General features: G+C 46.1%; 1 long non-coding RNA gene and 1 pseudogene across 3 annotated transcripts; one reads left to right on the top strand and one right to left on the bottom strand.

Annotated features, from left to right (window-relative positions):
- Nucleotides 1-276: 276 nt before the first annotated feature.
- LOC146895517 (uncharacterized) lies at nt 277-10,993 on the bottom strand. Of its 2 annotated transcripts, none has more exons than XR_015000194.2 (3): nt 8,961-10,993; nt 7,448-7,645; nt 277-4,431 (listed from the first exon to the last, which is right to left on the bottom strand). It is a non-coding gene; the product is annotated as an uncharacterized LOC146895517 (long non-coding RNA). The 2 variants fall into 2 exon arrangements; XR_015737249.1 differs by having other exon boundaries at nt 10,236-10,993.
- Nucleotides 10,994-11,865: 872 nt separating this feature from the next.
- On the top strand, nt 11,866-14,629 carry LOC125411865 (uncharacterized; annotated as a pseudogene). Its single transcript, XR_015000192.2, has 2 exons — nt 11,866-11,999; nt 12,763-14,629. The product of XR_015000192.2 is annotated as an uncharacterized LOC125411865 (transcript).
- Nucleotides 14,630-18,499: the final 3,870 nt, after the last annotated feature.

Raw genomic sequence — 18,499 nt, 5'->3', positions numbered from 1 at the left:
TGCTCATCCAGACTACAAACCGGCACATGGTGAGCTACTAACTTCCTGCCCTTGGACAGGCGCAGGCTGAGCATCACTAATCCTGTCTTCTCTTCTGAGTCAAGGTCTTATATAGTTCAGTGTGGTGGTTTGAATGAGAATGATCCCCACAGGCTGTTGGACTCTAGTGTCCAAACCGAGAAGGAGTCGCCCCCAGAGACCACCTCATATACCACAGCCGATGCAAAAGCATGAGGATTTTATTAATTCTGTCATGACGGGGTCCCTCAGCATTCGGGAAGCCGAGAGACCCCGACTAGCTGGTACAGTCTATTTTTAAAGGAGAAGGCCCCATAGAAACAAGAGGGGTTGTTCCTTGCCCATTATGATTGGCTTATTCGAAAAGGGCTAATATCAATAATTGACTGGAAAACTATTGTCAGATCAGATGAGGTAAGAGGTCATTTTGACCCCGTTTCCCAGGGGACTGAGTCAAAACCTACGTGTATGGGTAATTGTTCAGGAACTGAGTACGTGCATGTGTAGCTGTTAGGTCCTTGGTTCCCAGGGAAGGAGGGGAAGCGCTGAGGCACAGAGGCTGAGAGGGTTTGGAATTGTCAGAAATGGCTTCAGAATTGTCTAAAGTCTTACAAGGCTCATATGCTTGAATGACTAGTCACTAAGGAGTGGAACGCTTCTAAAATCTTAGAAGGATTAGGAGGTGTGGCCTTGTTGGAAGAAGTGTGTCCCTGGGGGTGAAACCTCAAAGCCCGTGCCAGACCCAGTCTCTCTCTCTCCTTGCAGATCAGGGTGTAGCTCTCCAGGGCCATGTGTGCTGCCGTGCTCCCTGCCATGATGATAATGGACTAAACCTCCAAAGCTGTAAGCGAGCCCCCAAGCAAACGCTTTCTGAAAAATCGAAGTTGCCATGGTCATGGTGTTTTCACAGCAATAGAGTGGTGACTAAGATGCCGAGAATGATGGCAAACTCTACAGAGCTGAGGCTGGATGTGCATCCTTGGTCCTCTTACCTCTAGCTCCTAAGTGCTGGGCTTGCAAGCAAATGGCACCATGCATCGCTGTGTGCTGTGTGGGATGGGTCCCTAAAACCAAGGATAAAGAAAGAATATATGTATATATCATGAGGCTGGGTTCATCCTCCGATGCTACCACCACAGCCTGGAACCTCAGAGTGTTTACAGGGGAGGGGTTAGCCATTCTCAGTAGCTGTCTCTGGTTGGGGGCATCTAGGAGGAAGAAGCAAAACTTGCTAGTCTTTGCACACAAACACTCAAACTCCAGGTAAAGGGTTTGCTGTTTCTCAGGAGCCTGGGCCATATGGTAACAGCTTTACCTTGAGTGTCCTTCACATGGCTGTGCCCATTTCAGAATCCACATTCTCCTAGGCTTTCACTCACTCACTCAGGCTTCCTCTGCATGTTGGCTGAGCATCTTTAATTTCACGGAGACAGAATTTCATGTGTTGTTAGCAATGCTTGTGCAAGGGCAATGGTCACTGTAGCAGGCCAACAGTGAGACGGGAGGAGGGGAAAAGTAGACACTGTTCCCTGACTCACTGAGAAAGTGAAGAGACACAAGAAGGAGCTGGGGACGTTCTGTGTACGATGGTAGGTACCCAGGGGATGTAAATATGAAGGGATGCCTGGAGAAGATGACTAAATCATGAGGGATGCCACGTCGTTCCCAGGGATGTGAGTGGAGAAATGGCTAGACAGGGTTCAGATGGAGGCTGCCACCATTAGGAGTGTAGATGCAATAGGACCAGCCAGCTTCCTACTCCTGCCTTCCCTGATGGTTGCCATGTCTTTCCACCAGGATGGATTGTACCCCTCTGGAAATGTAAGCCGGAATGAACCATTTCTCCCTTAAGTTGCTTCATTAAGTTCTGTATTTTATCCAATGAGAAAAGTAGCTAAGACCGTGTATGAAAACATTAATCAACTATTAAGTTCTATTTAGGTGTAACTGGACTGGTAAGATGGCTCAGGGGGTGGAGGCACTTGCCACAAAACTTGATGACCTGAGTTCCATCTCTGGGACCCACATGGCAGAAAGAGAGGATCAGTACCCAGGAAGCAGAGTGAACAGGAAGTGACCAGGCTCAGGAAGGGAAGAATGAGCAGAAAGTAGCTAGGGTATACAGTTCTGAGCAGTCCTTCCTCCAGCAGGGCTACTCTGCCTCCTAAAGCTCCCATACCCTTCCCAAACAGTGTGGCAGTGAGGACCAAATGTTTAACCATGTGAACCCATGAGGGACACTTCATATTCAAACCAGAAAATTGCCTTCCCAGAATTTGCCTTTAAAAATCTGTTTCATTTCATACCACGCAGGAGGGTGGGCAGGGTAATATGAACATCCTACATTTCTGGAGGAAGTAACCTCTTCACAAGATTTGCCTCCACAAAAGGTAGAGACATGTTCAAATGTACATAGAACCAAGGATGTATTGAGCATGTCTCGATTGAACCACATGTACTCACATTCCCATGAGGAGGTACCATGCAGCAGCGGTATCACTTCTGAGACACACATTCTTTCTTAAAAATAATGTGTGCATGTGTGTGTGTGCGCGTGTGTGTGTTATCAGAGTGTCTTACAGGCTGTGCTTCAGGTAGTCCAGTAATGGATGTCTTATGAAGGAAAGACCAAGGATTTTGTAGTTGTTCAGTCCACAAGACTGGATGTCTCAGCAGTCCCAGTCTGGCTGAGCTGCCAGTCAGTCTGTGTTGGAATCCCTGGGAGACGGCCTTTAATATGAACAAAGGAAAGCCTCAGGAGCAGGGTAGATAAGAATGAGAGCAAGCAGGCGAAAGGTAAAAGCTTCCTTCTTCCGGGTGCTTTCATGTGGACTGCCACCAGGTGTGGCCCATAGTTGAGGTGGGCCTTTCACCTCAAATGATCCAGATTAGACTCCTGCACTGTGGGCTCTTGCTTAGAAGTCACTTCCCACTCCATGTCAAGGGACTGACAGAATAGTTTCAACTTGGTTTTAACCACACAACTTTGCCACCACAACTCAAATACTGTCATAAACGATACATAAACTAAAATTGTGGCTGTATTTACAAAACCAAGTATGTGGTAGTTTGAATGTAATTGACCCCATAAGCTCATAGTGAGTGGTACTATTAGGAGGTGTGAAGTAGGTATGGCCTTGTTGGACACCTTGTTGCACCACCGAGGGGGTGGGCTTTGAGGTCTCCAATGCTCAAGTTACCCCTAGTCCAGACTACTTCCTGTTGCCTGCAGTTCAAGATGCAGGATTCTCAGCTCCTTCTCCGACACCATGCCTGCCTGCATGCCACCATGTTTCCCACCATGATGATAGTGGACTAAACTTCTGAAACCGTAAGCCCATTAAATGCTTTCCTTTATAAGTCTAGCTGTGGTCATGGTGTCTCTTCACAACAGTAGAACTCTGACCTTAGTATACTGACAAGGTATAAAGCTACAGTTGGCCCATGAGTGAAGAGTTCATCAACTTTTTCTCTTGAAGGGACAAAAAAAATCCATATATGGAAAAGTTGAACACTGGTGACTCTTGTCCGGCAGTAATGGTGTGGGAGGTTCTTCTTTCTATGTGTTGCTTTCATTGGTTGGATAAAGAAACTGCCTTGGCCTTTTGATAGGGCAGAACTTAGATAGGCGGGGAAAAGAGAACTGAATGCTGGGAGAAAGAAGGCAGGCACAGAGAACCATCATGGAGCCAGCCACCAGGTCAGACATGCTGAATCTCTCCTGGTAAGCCACAGTCATGTGGCAATACACAGAATTAATAAAAATGGGTTAATAAGATGTGAGAGTTACCAGTAAGAGGCTAGAGCTAATAGGCAAGGCAGTGTTTAAATGAATACAGTTTTTGTGTAATTATTTTGGGGCTAAGCTAGCCAGGCAGTGGGACATAGCCCGCCACACCTCCGTACTACACAGTGACATGGAAGACTTAACCGTGACCTGTGAAGATATTTTAGGGATATTTAAACTAATTATATTTTCTCAAAACTGTAGTGATAAAGCTAATATGTAATCAAAAATAAGCCAGAGCTTGTGCAGGACTGAGCCTCTGGTACTAGCAGCCCTAGCAGTCAGAGCAGAGCTGGGGCTCCAGCTGCAGTGGGCTGGGAGTCCTCTGAGAGACCAGAGCTCCCAAAGGCCAGTGTGGAACTGCTGTCTTAACTTCTGAGGTCCTAGTGGTCACTGCGAGACTGAGAGCTCCACTCCTCTGGGTCCAGAAGTCACATCAAGCCTGTGGTTCTGACCACGGCCCCCAGTGGTGTCACAGAATCCAAACCATCACCAGGGTCTTGACATCATCTGGTCTCCTTGGTGTTCAGTACAGTTTGGTCCTTAACCAACTTGGAATATTCTCAGGGCTTCTATGACAGCCAGCACCATTTTCACCTTTGGCTGAACTCCAAACAGACATCACCCTAGGAAGGGTCAAGAAAACAAAACATCCAGATGAACTCAAAAGAAGGAGAAGTCAAAATTGAAAAAATAACTCACTCCAACAAACATGTAAGACACAGCAAAGAAAGAACACAACACAACCACCACCATGACTGCATCTACCCAGCCAACTGCCCAATAGCGGGTTTCAAAATCACAGAGAGAGCTGAACCGTGGGAGAATGCGTTATGAGAGGGAGGCTGGACAGATGTATTTGCCGATTGGTGAGTGAATAGCGGATGGCTGACGGGGTCCCTAAGAGTCCAGCTCTTAAGAAACCCCTCTCAGGGTTCAATTAAAGACACCGTAATTAAGTGAAGGGGGCTAGAATCTGAGTTAAGAAGTCTGCTCACAACAGTTTCTGTTTATCCATGTTTCTTTATTCTTCTTTTTAAAATCTCTTGTTACAAACATTCCTAGTAATATTTATACCCTTACAACTAGCAATTCCCCAGCCCTAGCAGGTTCCAGGACTGAAATTCCTTTCCCCATAAAAATCTGATATGAGCTCTCTCTCTCTCTCTCTCTCTCTCTCTCTCTCTCTCTCTCTCACACACACACACACACACACACACACACACACACACACACACACACACCACAGAGAGAGAGAGAGAGAGAGAGAGAGAGAGAGAGAGAGAGAGAGAGATCCGTGGCTGTCAGCTCAAAGGTGGGAGTGGCTAGTGAATATCTGGTGAACTTAATGAAGAAAGTTAGTTAAGAAAAAAAATTAAAATTAAATCATCAGGGAATTCTAGAGGGGAAGGCTAGTGCACTACACTACATTTTTAGGTGGTAGATAAAAGAGCTAAAAGGTTTATTTTCAGTGAAATTATGAAGAGGGCATGGATTGTTTTTTCAAATCAGAGTACCACTTCTTTTCTCCCAGCATGAATAGAGGATACTAGGTAACCAGGCAACCAATGTAAACAGTGTGTGTGTGTGGGGGGGGGGGGGAAGCTAATGGCTCCTGATCTGATTAGCACATTCACCAGATGCTGCAATTTCTAAGGGACCTAAGTCTGGAGTTTACACTGACGGCTCTAAGCAGTAGAAACAAAGAGGAGACCCAGGTCTCTAAATTATCAGTTCTGGGGTATGCTGTTAACCAGCTGTTCTGATTGAGGGCATAGTGGGTCTGCGGCTCTAGCGGGAAGTGGCTCTTTCTCTGGATTGCAATTATCTCTTTTGCTGTACTTAAGAGTAAAACACAAACAGTAAATTTCCTGAACTAAAATCATCAGTAAAACTGAGGTGAAAGAGAGTATAAAGAGTTAGGGATCTTTTAATGAAAGTCAGTTTTGGGCCATTGTATTCCTTATCGGTAAATGAGATAAAATAAGGGCAGCAGCTTGGACAAGTAGTAATCCCATGTCCTTGGAGATGGTGACTATCTTAGGTGGAATGCTCCTTCCTGGTCCCTAAACACTGACCAAATGCCTGCTGATAAAGATAATTGCAGGAAGGCAGATCTCTACACTTACCTAGGGGAGAGGAATGAAGGCCTGGCAGCAGGCAACTGTTTTCACATGTAGCTAGGGGAATGAGATTAGTAAGCCCCAAAGGCATAGGAGACAGGTCTAAACTGTGGGAACTAATTCCCAAACATGTAGCAGAAGGAGAGTCAGCTACAGGGAAAATCTACAACAAAAACCAGCCACTTTATTCACAAAGCAATACTGCTAAAAAGCCTTGTCTTTTGCCTACCCTTTACCAAAGCCCCCAGTTTCGATAAGTTGCTCATGAAAAGACGGCTGAGTTGTTGACAGAAGTTGCTCGTTTGTTTCCCAGCCACTCAGATCAGAAATAATCACACAGAAACTATATTATTATAACACTGCTTGGCCTATTAGTTTATGCATATTTCTAGCTAACTCTTACATCTTAAATTAACCAGTTTCTATTAATCTGGGTATCACTATGTGACTGTGGCTTACTGGACAAAGTTCCAGCATCTTTCTCCTGCAGCAGCTATATGGCGTCTTCCTGACTCCACCTACTCTCTCCTCCTCTCTCTGCTTAGAATTCCCATCCTTCCCAATCCTGCACTGCAATAGGACCAAAGCACCTTCTTTATTAACCAACAGTAATCACAGCATACACAGAGGGCAATCCTACATCATTTCCCCTTTTCTGTCTAAATAAAAAGGAAGGCTTTAACTTTAACATAGCAAGACTACATACAATAAAAGTTATCAAGCAAGAATTATAGTTACAATATTTATATCTACTTTATCTTTTATCATAACTAAGGAAAACTATAATTATAACTATTCTCCAACTCCATCAAAGACTCCAGAAGGATATAATATTACGTAAGTAAATAGGAAGTGCACTGTAAGAAACTTCCAAAACTCTAGAATTGATAGAAACATCTCACTGCGTGGACATTCACCCAAAGTTCTTCTGTACCATTGGGGCATCTTTCTTCAGCCTGCAGGGCCATAGTATCTGGTAGACTTTTCCATGAAGCAGGAAATTTGAAAGAGAGGTCTGCCTATATTGGCAGTTTGTCAGTCACTCTCTTCTGTGTCCTGCAGAATGTCTGGCAGACTCTTTGATGAAGCAGTAACCCTGAAGGACCATTGTTGTCTGGGCTTCTGTCCTGCCTGGTTTCTGTCCTCCCACCAGGTCCTACAGTCATTTAACCCCAAAGAAATCACACAGAGGTCTATATTAATGAAAAATTGATTGACCCATTAGCTCAGGCTTCTTATTAACTCTTATAACTTATATTAACCCATTCTTATCTATGTTAGCCACATGGCTTGGTACCTTTTTCAGCGGGCAATCATATCTTCCTTCTTCTGTGGTTGGGACAGAACTGGGGAGGAATGGGCTTCCTCCCTCCCAGAATTATCTTGTTCTCATTGACCTGCCTCTACTTCCTGTCTGGTTGTCCTGCCTATACTTCCTGCCTAGCTACTGGCCAATCAGTGTTTATTTAAAACATAATTGACAGAATATAGACAATTGTCCCACACCAGACCGTCTCACCTTTAGGCAAGTTCAGCAGTCATTTTTCTGTGGGTCCTGCATATCCAGTTCATCAGCATGACATCAAGTAGTTGAGGCAAGAGCTATTTCTTGCCCAAATGGTTAGCAAATTTTATAAGGAGCCTCTTCAATGCCCATCTTCCTCTTGAAATAATTGGTGCTGCTAGGAGCAGATGTGTCTCATTGTCATGAAAAGTCCTAAGTTTTTAAAACATTTTAAATATCATATTCTATTAGTATTTGAAATATTTGAAGAATATCTGTTCATTTAAAATATATCTCTGTACATATAGAAAACCTAACACGACTACAAGCTTGACTATTATAGATGACTATATATTAATCTGTATTTTAACTATATATTACATCTTTAGATGAGCTGCACAAACACAATACCTTAATCAAGAGAAAAATATGCATATAACAAAATTGACTTTAAATTTTTATCAATAAATCAAGATCCATATCAAAGCAAAGTATTCATCTCTATACCATATCCCCCTTTAAATGAAAACAAACACTTATAAACAACATTTGGGAATTTGGGCATAGTTCTCTCCAAACTGCTTCCTGATGTTTGTTGGGTGAAGTAATTTTGGAGACCTTTCAGGGGATCTTGGTCTGTCAAACCACATTAGTATGGAAGAAGTCCACAGGTTCTCATACTCTGTGGAAACAAAAGCAAAACCTCTTTTCCAAAGCAACATATCCTTAGACCCAAATTTTGAAGTCAAGATACATACATATAAATATATATATAAAATATTTATATATATATATATATATAATATATATTTATATATGTGTGTGTGTGTTTTAGAACCCTAACAGACATAACCAAAGGAGAAACTCTTCATGTCACATCATTGTCACGGCGTGAAAAATACAACTGGGCTCAGAGACACACAGTTTTATCCCAGCACTTGGAAGGCAGAGACAATCGGATGACCTGGTCTACATAGTGAATTCCATGACCCCCAGAGCTATATAGTGAATACCTGTCTCAAAACAAATAAACAACAAAAAAAAATACTAAAAGCAGCATGAGAAAAACAACTCACATATCAAGACAGGAATACCAGACTCTCCCCAGTTTTTCGTCAGCAAGAACAAAGGCCAGAAAGGTATGAAAAGAAACATTTCAGGAAAGTAAAAGACATCCCCATAGTTCTATGTTCAAGCCTGTCTCAGCGAGCTGTTTTTACAAGCCTAATGCTAAAACTTGCAAACAGTAGAAAATACTGTTGGCAGTCTCGGTGGCGTTCTGTACACTGACTAATAATGGCAGCTCCAGGGGAGTGTTGGCTTGAGAATTAAAAGTGCCAACAGAGTCGAGTCCAGGCCTGGGGGCTGCCTGTGGTCACTTCTGTCTCACTTTCTCCTCATTACCTGACACATGGCCTTGGCATCCACCTGGCTCTTTAGTGTGACTGGCAAGAGCTCTTCCCTTTCAGCCCTCCAGCCTAAGAACAATGATCTGGGGCCCCCAGTTCTCCCTCTTTCCTTTACTCACCAAGCCTGAGGCTGATGTGGAGGACGATTGCTGTGTCCGCCTTTCCTTGGTAATTCCTCCCAAACAGAGCAGGCACCTACTGGGGAACAGCCTTGGCCTCTGCAGCATTCCCATCACACAGGGCAGCAGTCACACAGCTGCCGCAGTGGCTTGGGGCAACCACTCGGGTCTTCCAGCCATCTTCAGACACATGGCAGAACTCACTCATCGAGCAAGCGTACCGAGTCCATAGCACAGAGAAGACAATGGACGCCGGCATTCTCCCCATGGACACTCTGTCTCCAGACAGCTCAGCCTCAGGTGCATGTCTTACCAGCGGGACAACCAACACCATAGCAACAGGGCACACCGCCACTAGGGACTGAATGGCCATGTTGGGATTCCTTAAGACTCTCAGCGACTCCCCTCAGAGGCTTGGCCTTCTTTGTATGCCTTACTACCTGGAGTAAGGGCCTCACGGTTACTCCTCTCGTGCTCATCTTTGGCCCAGGTTGGGCCAATTTGTTAGCTTTCTCTGGGGGAGATGTGAATCGCCCCGACTGGGCATGAACGGCAGAGCAAAGTATGATTCCACCAAAGCCCAACTGGATGAGTTTATCATGCTTCCTCGCAGCACAGGCAGGAGGACACTTAGAGAACAGCATCTTCACACAAAGTCCTACCCTGTCCTGGATGATGACCCCAAGGCAGCTGCATCATGGGGTTCCCCGTACAGGAAACCGTTCATTCTCTTCATAGACTAATGTCTTCTAAGATCACCTGCAGCTGCAAGGGGGACCCGGAAGGGACAATAGCTTGCATCCCAGGTGAGGGACTCACGACCCTTCCCTCTCTCATCTACCAGGAAATATCAATAGCTCTGCTGCTTTTACAGTAGACCAGGCTATCACTATAATGCTTTCATCATTAGTAGCCAAGGCTAGCAGGCCAAGCTAATCTTCTCCTCAAGATGGCATCTGTTATATGTGGCGGGGAAAATGCCTCACAACAGGTGGAGTAGAAAATGAGTGGATGAGCGGGTGAATGGATGGATGGGTGTAAAGACAGGCTGACTGAGGAGGGGGAGGAGGGGTGAAAACTCACTGGGTGAATGCACAACTCGCGTGTGGCAGTGTGGTATAGGCTAAGTGGACAGCAAGAAGAGAAGAGGGCCGGCTGGCTGCTTAGCTGGGCAGGCAGGGACACTGGAGACGGATGAATGAACAAACGGTGTGTATGGGTGTGCAAAGCGGAGCCAGACTCTCAGAGCGAGATCTGAGCCCAACGTGAACTCACCTGCTGAATCAGAACGTTGCTGCCATGGAGCAGGGAATCTTGGGAGTTGTAGTCCTGGGATGCCACATAGTCACAGGTGGGCAGGGAAGATACTGCCAATTGATTGCTTCTTCGGGCTCTGGCAATGTAGGAGACAGAGGTGAGGCCCAGAAGTGCCCCTGTTCTCTGCCCCAAGTCCCACTCACAGCCCCACTGGTGACCCCTCCCCTTCACATTGTGAGTCCTGTGGCTGCGGTGAGCTGTGGACACGGTGCCTCAGGTCTAAATCATTGGTTGAGGGGCCATCTCAGAAGTGATCCAGGCTTCGTCTTCATCTGATGTGCTGGAGGGTGGAGGGCCCCATTGTGGAGCACGAAGTGCTGGGAACTGCAGCTCTCGAAAGTCTACCTTCCCATCTATTTTTCCTTTCTCCTCTAACTAGGATGCCCAGAGTCCAGCAAAAACAGTTAAGTTCTGATGAGTGGAAGCAGAGCGAGAGCGACGCTTTAGCGGTGCCCACAAGGCCTAAGACTAGAGACTCAGATGTTGTTAGAGCGCTAGACTGCTTCCACAACAGAACTGCAAGGAAGTCCACGTGTGCAGCCGGGGCTTCCTTACAGTGGGGTTAGCGAGAGGAAAGACCCTGTAGTTTTATATGATCACCAGAAGGAGGCGCACAATGGCCAGGTTTGGTTCAACACCCATGCCTCCCTCAGTTACCATAGAGCTCAGTGCTCCATCTGTTAAATGGGGACGGTACCCATGTATGGTGCGGGAATGTTCAGAGAACGACCCAGTGAAACAACATCTGAAAGGCATCTGGCACGGGGCTGAGTGCATCTCTGTGATCCAGACTCCATGAGGGTAAAGGAAAAAATAATTAGAAGACGGCTGGCAGAGCTATGGCTTGGCGGCGTGGGTTACTTTGCTTCCAATGCATCTTCCTTCCACTGGACACCCAGATGGTGTCTGTCCTTCTAAAACTGGGCAGCAAAATGGCGCTCACCAGTGGTACGATCCCCAAGGCTGTGCTAAAGATCGGGAATGCCTCTGAGCAGCTTGCGAACTTGGTTCCCAGAGCCTCCACACCATCAGAGGATAAACCCATTCATGGATTTGTAGAGCGGTGGGCCTAGTGGTAGGAGGGTCGCTGGGGATGTGTCCTTAGAGGTGACATCTTGTTCCCAATCCTTTACCCTCACTCGCTCCATCCGGCTTCGCAGCTGCTGTGTGGGACGAGCGTCTCTGCTCCACAACACCCTACCTTAATACGGACGCCAGGGATCATGGACTAAGTCCTCTGACATCTTGAGCCAAGGCTTCCTCCTTCAACTTGATCTCAACTATTTTGTCATAGTGTTGGAAAGCTTACAGAGATTCTAGAGATCCAGGCATAAAGAGATTTAATGATTCTTGTAGGGCCACACAGTTGTCTTCTGGAACAATCAGTAAGAGATAATCGCCAGGAGAGAAAGAGCCTTTGTTTAAGAACCTGCAATCCAGAAAGACCAGTGGGTGGCGCCAGAGTACACCCAATCTCCTGTTAACCAGCAAGACCATGGACAATTTTTGCAGGACCCTCTCAAGCAAGATGGATTCCATTTACAGGCACGTAGAGGCCTCTGCGGCACAGTCAGGCTGCTTTGGAAGCTTTTGAATGTTCTTCTGGAAGTCTTGGATCTCCTTTGCTTCAGTTGTCAACTTGACACAAACCTACAATTCACCTGGAAAGAGGAAATGTCACCGGAAGAATTGTCTTGCTCAGACTGGCCTGTGACTGTATTTGTGAGTCATTCTCTTAATTGCTACTTGATGGAAGGTCCAGCCCACTGTGTGTCATGGTGTTTATCACATCAGCAGAATAATAGCAACTAAACCAGAAATCCACTGGGCCAACTATGCAAAGTAAAAACATCTGTTCTTCTAGGAAATGAAGGACTAGAGCCTTGTTAATTCTGAGTCAAGAGTTGAAAAAGATAATATCCACTGAATATGAGGTTGTAGACAGATTTTGAGACAGATTCTCACTATGTAGCCCCAGCTGGCCTCCAAATCAGAGATCTGCCTACCTCTGCCTCCTGCCTGCCTTGCCTCTGCTGCTGCCTCCTGCCTCTGTCTCTGCCTTCTTCCTCTCCTGCCTCTGCCACCTCTGCCTCCTTCCTCTCCTACCTCCTGCCTCTGCCTTCTGTCTGTCCTGCCTCCCTCCTCCACCTCTACTGGGACTAAAGGCATGTGCCACTAGGCCTGACTTAATAGACTCGTCATATTTAACAAGCTAAATTCTCATGATCCCCCCTCCCTCTTCTCTCCCCCTTCCTCCTTTTCTCCTTTTCTCCCTCCTCCTCCTCCTCCCCCTTTGAAATAGTGTCTTGGTTTACAGATCCCCGGAGGCTCCCACTTCTGCTGGAAGTGAGCTTCTTACCATGATCAGAAGGGTGCGCTCTGAGGATGCCCCTGGTCCTTCAGCCTATTCATGGCTTTGTCTTCCCCTCCTTCCCGTGATTTTGAGTTATGGACTATGTAATTCACCTTTTCTTTCTTTTCTTAGGACAGAAAGTGTTTGTTGAGAGTCAACCACGCTACATGCTCAGCGTGGCCCCTTTACATCTGTATCGCCAGGGCCTGGCACAGTGAATGGGCACATTGGAAACACCCTGACAGACATGCGCAAGAACGACAGACTACTAAGTGAACTGCTGGCGCGTCCTCACCGCCCAGCCTAGGCGACCCTAACCAACCGCACTGGGCATGCTCCTGGAGACCCGCCCCTTGAAGGAGTCATCTGTGACGCTGGGAATTCAGCCGACTAGAAGCACCCAGAGAGCAGCAGTCTGTGAAGTCATTCCAAAAGGGAGCTGCCTAGTTAGCTCTGACTGCCCACACGGTTCCAGCTGGCAGCCCTGGGAATGGCCGGGTTTTCAGCAGACAATCACGGGGGAAAGCTGGCAAACCGAGGCCATGCTGTAGTGAGGCTCTGTAATGGCCCAAAAGTTGGACTTCACCCTCACTTTGGTACCAGTAAGAGGGGTTAAGGGGTGAGCTAGTGAGTCCTTCCATGTTCCGTGTTCCGTGTTACTCCGAAGACTTCCCGGTGATGTCTCTCTAAAGGTGAATGATGGCCTGGGGACACAGCTTCGAGGCACTGCACTTGACTGCTTGCACCAGGCCTTAGCTAGAAGCAGCTGAAATGATGGTCACAGAAGAACTGAGTCAAGCAAATGTGGCCATGGAATAGTAGTCGACTTCAGTAAACAAAGAAACCCAGCTATTCTTGACAAGACGCATGAACCTGGAACACATTATGCTAAGTCAAATGAGCCTGTCCACGGGGACAAGTGGCAGGAGTCTAATTATAGGAAGTCTCTAGCGGTCCCAATGCTTAGCATCCCTGAATAGTGTGGCCGAACCTGAATCTGGGAGAGAAACTTCAGTGGACACAAAGTTTCAGTTAAGTACTATGACCAGTTCTGCCGTCACCCTGCCTGAAACAGAGGTGAGGCTTCACGTGATAGGTTAATGAAAACCAAACCAAACAAACCCGAAACACAAGGGAATTCTGGATATTGGTGGAGGTGTTTAATGACTTGCTGGTTTGGGGGTACCAGGACTAGATTTTATGCAGAAACTCACCAATATGCATATATTAAATGTGTGTATGTTTCTGTACATCGATCACACCCCAGTAAGGTTTAACACGCACAAAAAAAAGGAAAGCCATGTAATAAATTTCAACATCTCTGTAAAAATACTATAAAGTCCTACTTATAGTTTGAACAAATTCCAATAAAAACCTGAGCTGTACGGAGATCTTGGGAAGGCAAAATGGGTGTGTGTGTGTCTGACCTGACAGTCTGCGGCCTGGCCTACGCCGGGAAGCTGGATGAGCTGACAGAGAGCGTGTTGGCCCATGAGTCTCTAGCTACTAGACCTGACCAGGACAGAGCAGCATTGCTCGGTCGTTCACAGCTGGTCATCCAGATGTTGTTGAATTCCTGCTGCACGTCGGAGTGCCAGTGGAGGATAAGATGGCGCAGGCTGGTCTCCTCTCCACATTGCTGCTTCTGCTGGCCAGGAAGAGACTGTCAAAGCCCTTCTGGTGAAACGTGCACAAGTGAATGCTGTCAATCAAAATGGCTACACTCCCCTCCGTTATGCAGCCTCAAAAACTAGGCATGAGGTTGCTGTCATGTTACTAGAAGGTGGGGCTGATTCAGATGCTGAGGACCATTATGAGGCTACAGCAATGCACTGGGGAGCAGCCAAGGACACTTAGCCTGTGGTGAGGGGAGAGAGGAAGAATCAAAGTTACTGGTGACCCAAGGAGCAAGTATTTACATTGAGAATAAAGAAGAAAAGACTCCCCTGCAAGCGACCAAAGGTGGCCTGGGTTTCCTACTCAAGAGAATTACAGAAAGTGAAGCAGCTTGGGTTTATTCTTTATGCTTTGCTGGCCTTGCTGGCCTGGAAACTGTTGTATTGTGCATAAGGCATCTGGAATGAAAGAAAATGTTTTCTCACCTCCATAGCCTTAGAACATGCTGTGTTGCTCCCTCTGAAGTATCCGTTCTAAGCTTACAACTCGCTTTTCAGGCACTGGAAAACTGTTGGGATTCTTTACTGATGTAATTTATTGTTCTTCACTAAATCTTGATTAATTTGGAGTAAGTGGTCCTGCGGCTGTTATGAGTCCTGAGTATCCTCCCATCTGCCTGCTGTCCTGCTGTGGAACCGAACAGTGCAAAGACAGGCAGTCAGTTGTCCTGTCTAGGTGGATTCGCACAGGCGAAGCAAATCCTGACTTGCTTTTCAAATTCATCAGAGACCTATGCCAAATTGTTTTTTTTTCAACTATGAGGTAAATTTATTTTTGTTACGGGGGGAGTTTTGTATTTTAGTAGACCAACTTTTAAGTTGAAGTATATTATATGTTCCTAGAGTAATGAGGAACAAGAACAGTGGCCTATGTGCCATGTATCTTTTTGACTAGTCATTTTCCTCCAAAATAAGACACCACTTTTTTCAAAGAAATAAAAACTCACCTTGTTTTGAAACAAACAACAAAAAAGTAAAAACAAAAAAACCTGAGTTGCCTAATTGCAAATACTGAGAAAACTTGAGGAATGACAAGGGTGGAGAGTCACACTGTCCTGTGTAAAGGCTGGGAGAGGGCTATGGGTGTTAGCTGAAGATGTGATACATTTGTTTGTGCTATGGAACATTCACTTAATGATACAAAGATGTGCTGCGTTCTTTCATGTTGCATTTGTTTAACTCTTTGAAGCTGTGTTACTTTGCCTGTCTAAAACACCTGATCAATCTAATAAAGAGCTGAATGGCCAATAGCAAGGCAGGAGGAAGGACAGGTGGGGCTGCCAGTCAGAGAGAAGAAACAGAAGGAGAAATCTGGGAATAGAGGATTAGGGGAGCGAGAAAAAGAGAAGGAAAGGAGGACTCCAGGGGCCAACCGCCCTTCACCCAGCCACACAGCCAGCCGTGGAGTAAGAAGTAAAGAAAGGTATACAGAATAGAGAGAGATAAAAGTCCAGAGGCAAAAGGTAGAGGGAATAATTTAAGAAAAGCTGGATAGGGCTGGAGAGTTGGTTAAGAGTGGTTAAGAGCACTGGCTGCTCTTTCAGAGGTCCTGAGTTCAATTCCCAGCAACCACATGGTGGCTCACAACCATCTGTAGTGAGATTTGGTGCCCTCCTCTGGCCTGCAGACATAGTGCAGGTAGAGCACTGTACCTGATAAAAATAAATCTTAGAAGAAAAGAAAAGCTACATAGGCAGTAGCCCAGCTAAGCCCGGGCACTCGTGAGAAAGACTAAGTCTCTGTGTGATTATTGGGGAGCTGGGTGGTGGGCCCCCCAAAAGCCAAAAGAGAAAAAAAAAAGACCAACTACAGAAAAGAGCAATTTCTCAAGTCCCAAGCACCATTTAGAAGCAAAAGTAATAAAACTCACTGTAAAGACCATGCTCAGCTGAACAGCACAGAGCTGGGTGGGACAGCCTCGCACTGGTGCCCAGATGAGCAGCACAGAGCTGGGGTTGGGAGAGCCTCGCACTGGTGCCCAGATGAGCAGCACAGAGCTGGGTGGGGAATGGGAGAGCCTTGCATTGGTGGTCAGTGTCTAGATGACTTCATATTTATTCACACACACTTGCACTTGCACACACACATAGGCACATGTGCAACACAATACACATGCACACACATGCATGTGCACACACAGTTAAGGGAGGGTTTCCTTCATCTTGCAGAGGGCGTACAGTCCATCATGGCAATGTGATAGCCCTGGGAAATGTGACAGTACTGACAGCATTTGTGTGTCAAAAACTCCAGCCCACAAAGTGGAAGGAAGTAGTAGCTCAGAGGAGCCAACATCTTAAACTATGAGAAACGCTAACAACGGTGAAAACACCACAAAGCAACATTTTACAATTAAAAAAAGAACAGATATTCTACAAAGCAGTTGCGGTGATTGTCACTCTGAAGGTACCATTTTTTTACAATAACTTCTCATGAAGTACAGTCAAAAACACGGAGAGAACCCACACTTGTTAGAATGGCTACGAGGAAAGAAAGAACCGTAACATTGGTAGGGAACCTGTGGAGATCGGAGCCTTCCTACACTCCTGGAGCAAAGACAAGGCAGAGAGCTAAACAGTTACCAGGAATCCAGTCTCTAGGTACGCAGTCAGGAACTCTCACAGAGTTCCCATGAAAGCGTTCATATGAGTCTTGACTGCAGCCAAGTAGCCAAAAATCATAGTTAAAAAGAAAGGATGCAGCTGACTGAGGGTGGGGTGGGAAACACCAATTCTGCATGACGGTGCGCTGGGGGCACATTCTCAACATGAACTCAGAAACGTTCTGTTTATTGAAGTAGCCAGACACAGAGAGGCAGCCTTCCTATAAAAAATGAAGGCATTTCTATGACTGGCAGGTGGGTATGGAGAAAGATGGACTGGAACCAGGTACCGTTTCTTTTCAGGGAAATGTTGTGTATGTAAAACTTACTATGTCCTGGGGCTGGAGAAACGATGGCTCAGGGGTTGGAAGTACTGGCTGCTCTTCAGAGGACAGGGCTTTGATTTCCAGGACTCACATGCTGGCTCATCACCATCTCTAACTCCAGTTCCAAGAGACCTGATGCCTAAACCAGTTTCCAAATGTGAGTTTATGAAAAATGAGTTATGTCATGTTGTAGACTGAAGTTTCTGTTGTTAGGTATTTTGTTTTAGACAGGCCTCTTCGCCAATGCAAATAATTCCAATCAGACTGAATTACACCAAATTAAAAGACACCCATGTTTAATGCAATGCTCCTGGGTGGCCCTGGGAAAGCATGGGGAAAGGAAGAGAGAAAAGGGGAGACCACGCGGAATACAGAGACCACGTGTTCATTCTCAGGAGGACAGTTTAAATAGTCTGTGGGAGTGGTTTTGACCTTCCCTGGGTAGGGGTTACTGTTTGGCAGGCTTTCTTGACCCTCCCAGGGGAGGGGGCTTACTCCAGGAGCTGGGGTAAAGCCCCCAGGCAAACAATCCAGACTTTTTCTATAAAGGGGTGTTAGGGACCTGGGGTGATACTTTTGACCAAACATTTCAGACTTTTTGGATAAGGGGGAACCAGTGAGCTGGGGTGAGGCTCCTCAATCAAACATTTTAGACTCCTTGGATAAAGGGACACCGGCTCAAGTCTGGCTGCTTCCTGTGGGCATGGGGCAACGTGGGAGTCAGGGGGGCTGGGAGTCGGTAGGCTCACACTCAGCAAGAGGTATGGCTGAAGCGGCATCCAGTTTACTGTCATCCTGGAGACCTCAAAATATATATTATTATTGGTCTTATGAATGGGGCTAGTCATGGGAAGAATCATTAACTGCCAGAAAGAATGGGACAGAGAAGTGCCCTGGTTGTACAGGTGAGGCCCAGGTTATAAGTGGGACACAATAGCAGATAAAACCATATTTTAGTTGGTAGGTGTCCTTGATCTAGGAGAGTTAGTACCAATGGTGAAGTCCCAGGAACTGGCGCAGATGTTGGCATTGTCTGGAGAGCACTTTGTAAGTTGGTCTTGGCCCAGACAGCAGAAGTGACCTTAAAATATGCTTAAAAATGGGTGGGTTTAAAATACACTCTGGAAACTTAGTTTTTACCAGATCTGATTTTTGATACAGCAGCAGAACTTTTTTCCAGGAACCTGCAGGTATCTGTAAGACAACTGGAGCAGGTTTACATCTTGGTGTCATAGCAAAAGGATATTGCTTTAGGTTAAAAGGTATGT

The sequence above is a fragment of the Myodes glareolus genome, chromosome 2 (assembly GCF_982192425.1).
Source record: "Myodes glareolus chromosome 2, mMyoGla1.1, whole genome shotgun sequence".
Classification (NCBI taxonomy): Eukaryota; Metazoa; Chordata; class Mammalia; order Rodentia; family Cricetidae; genus Myodes; species Myodes glareolus.
Note: the sequence above shows the minus strand (reverse complement) of the source record. Positions and strands in the feature narration are given on the sequence as shown.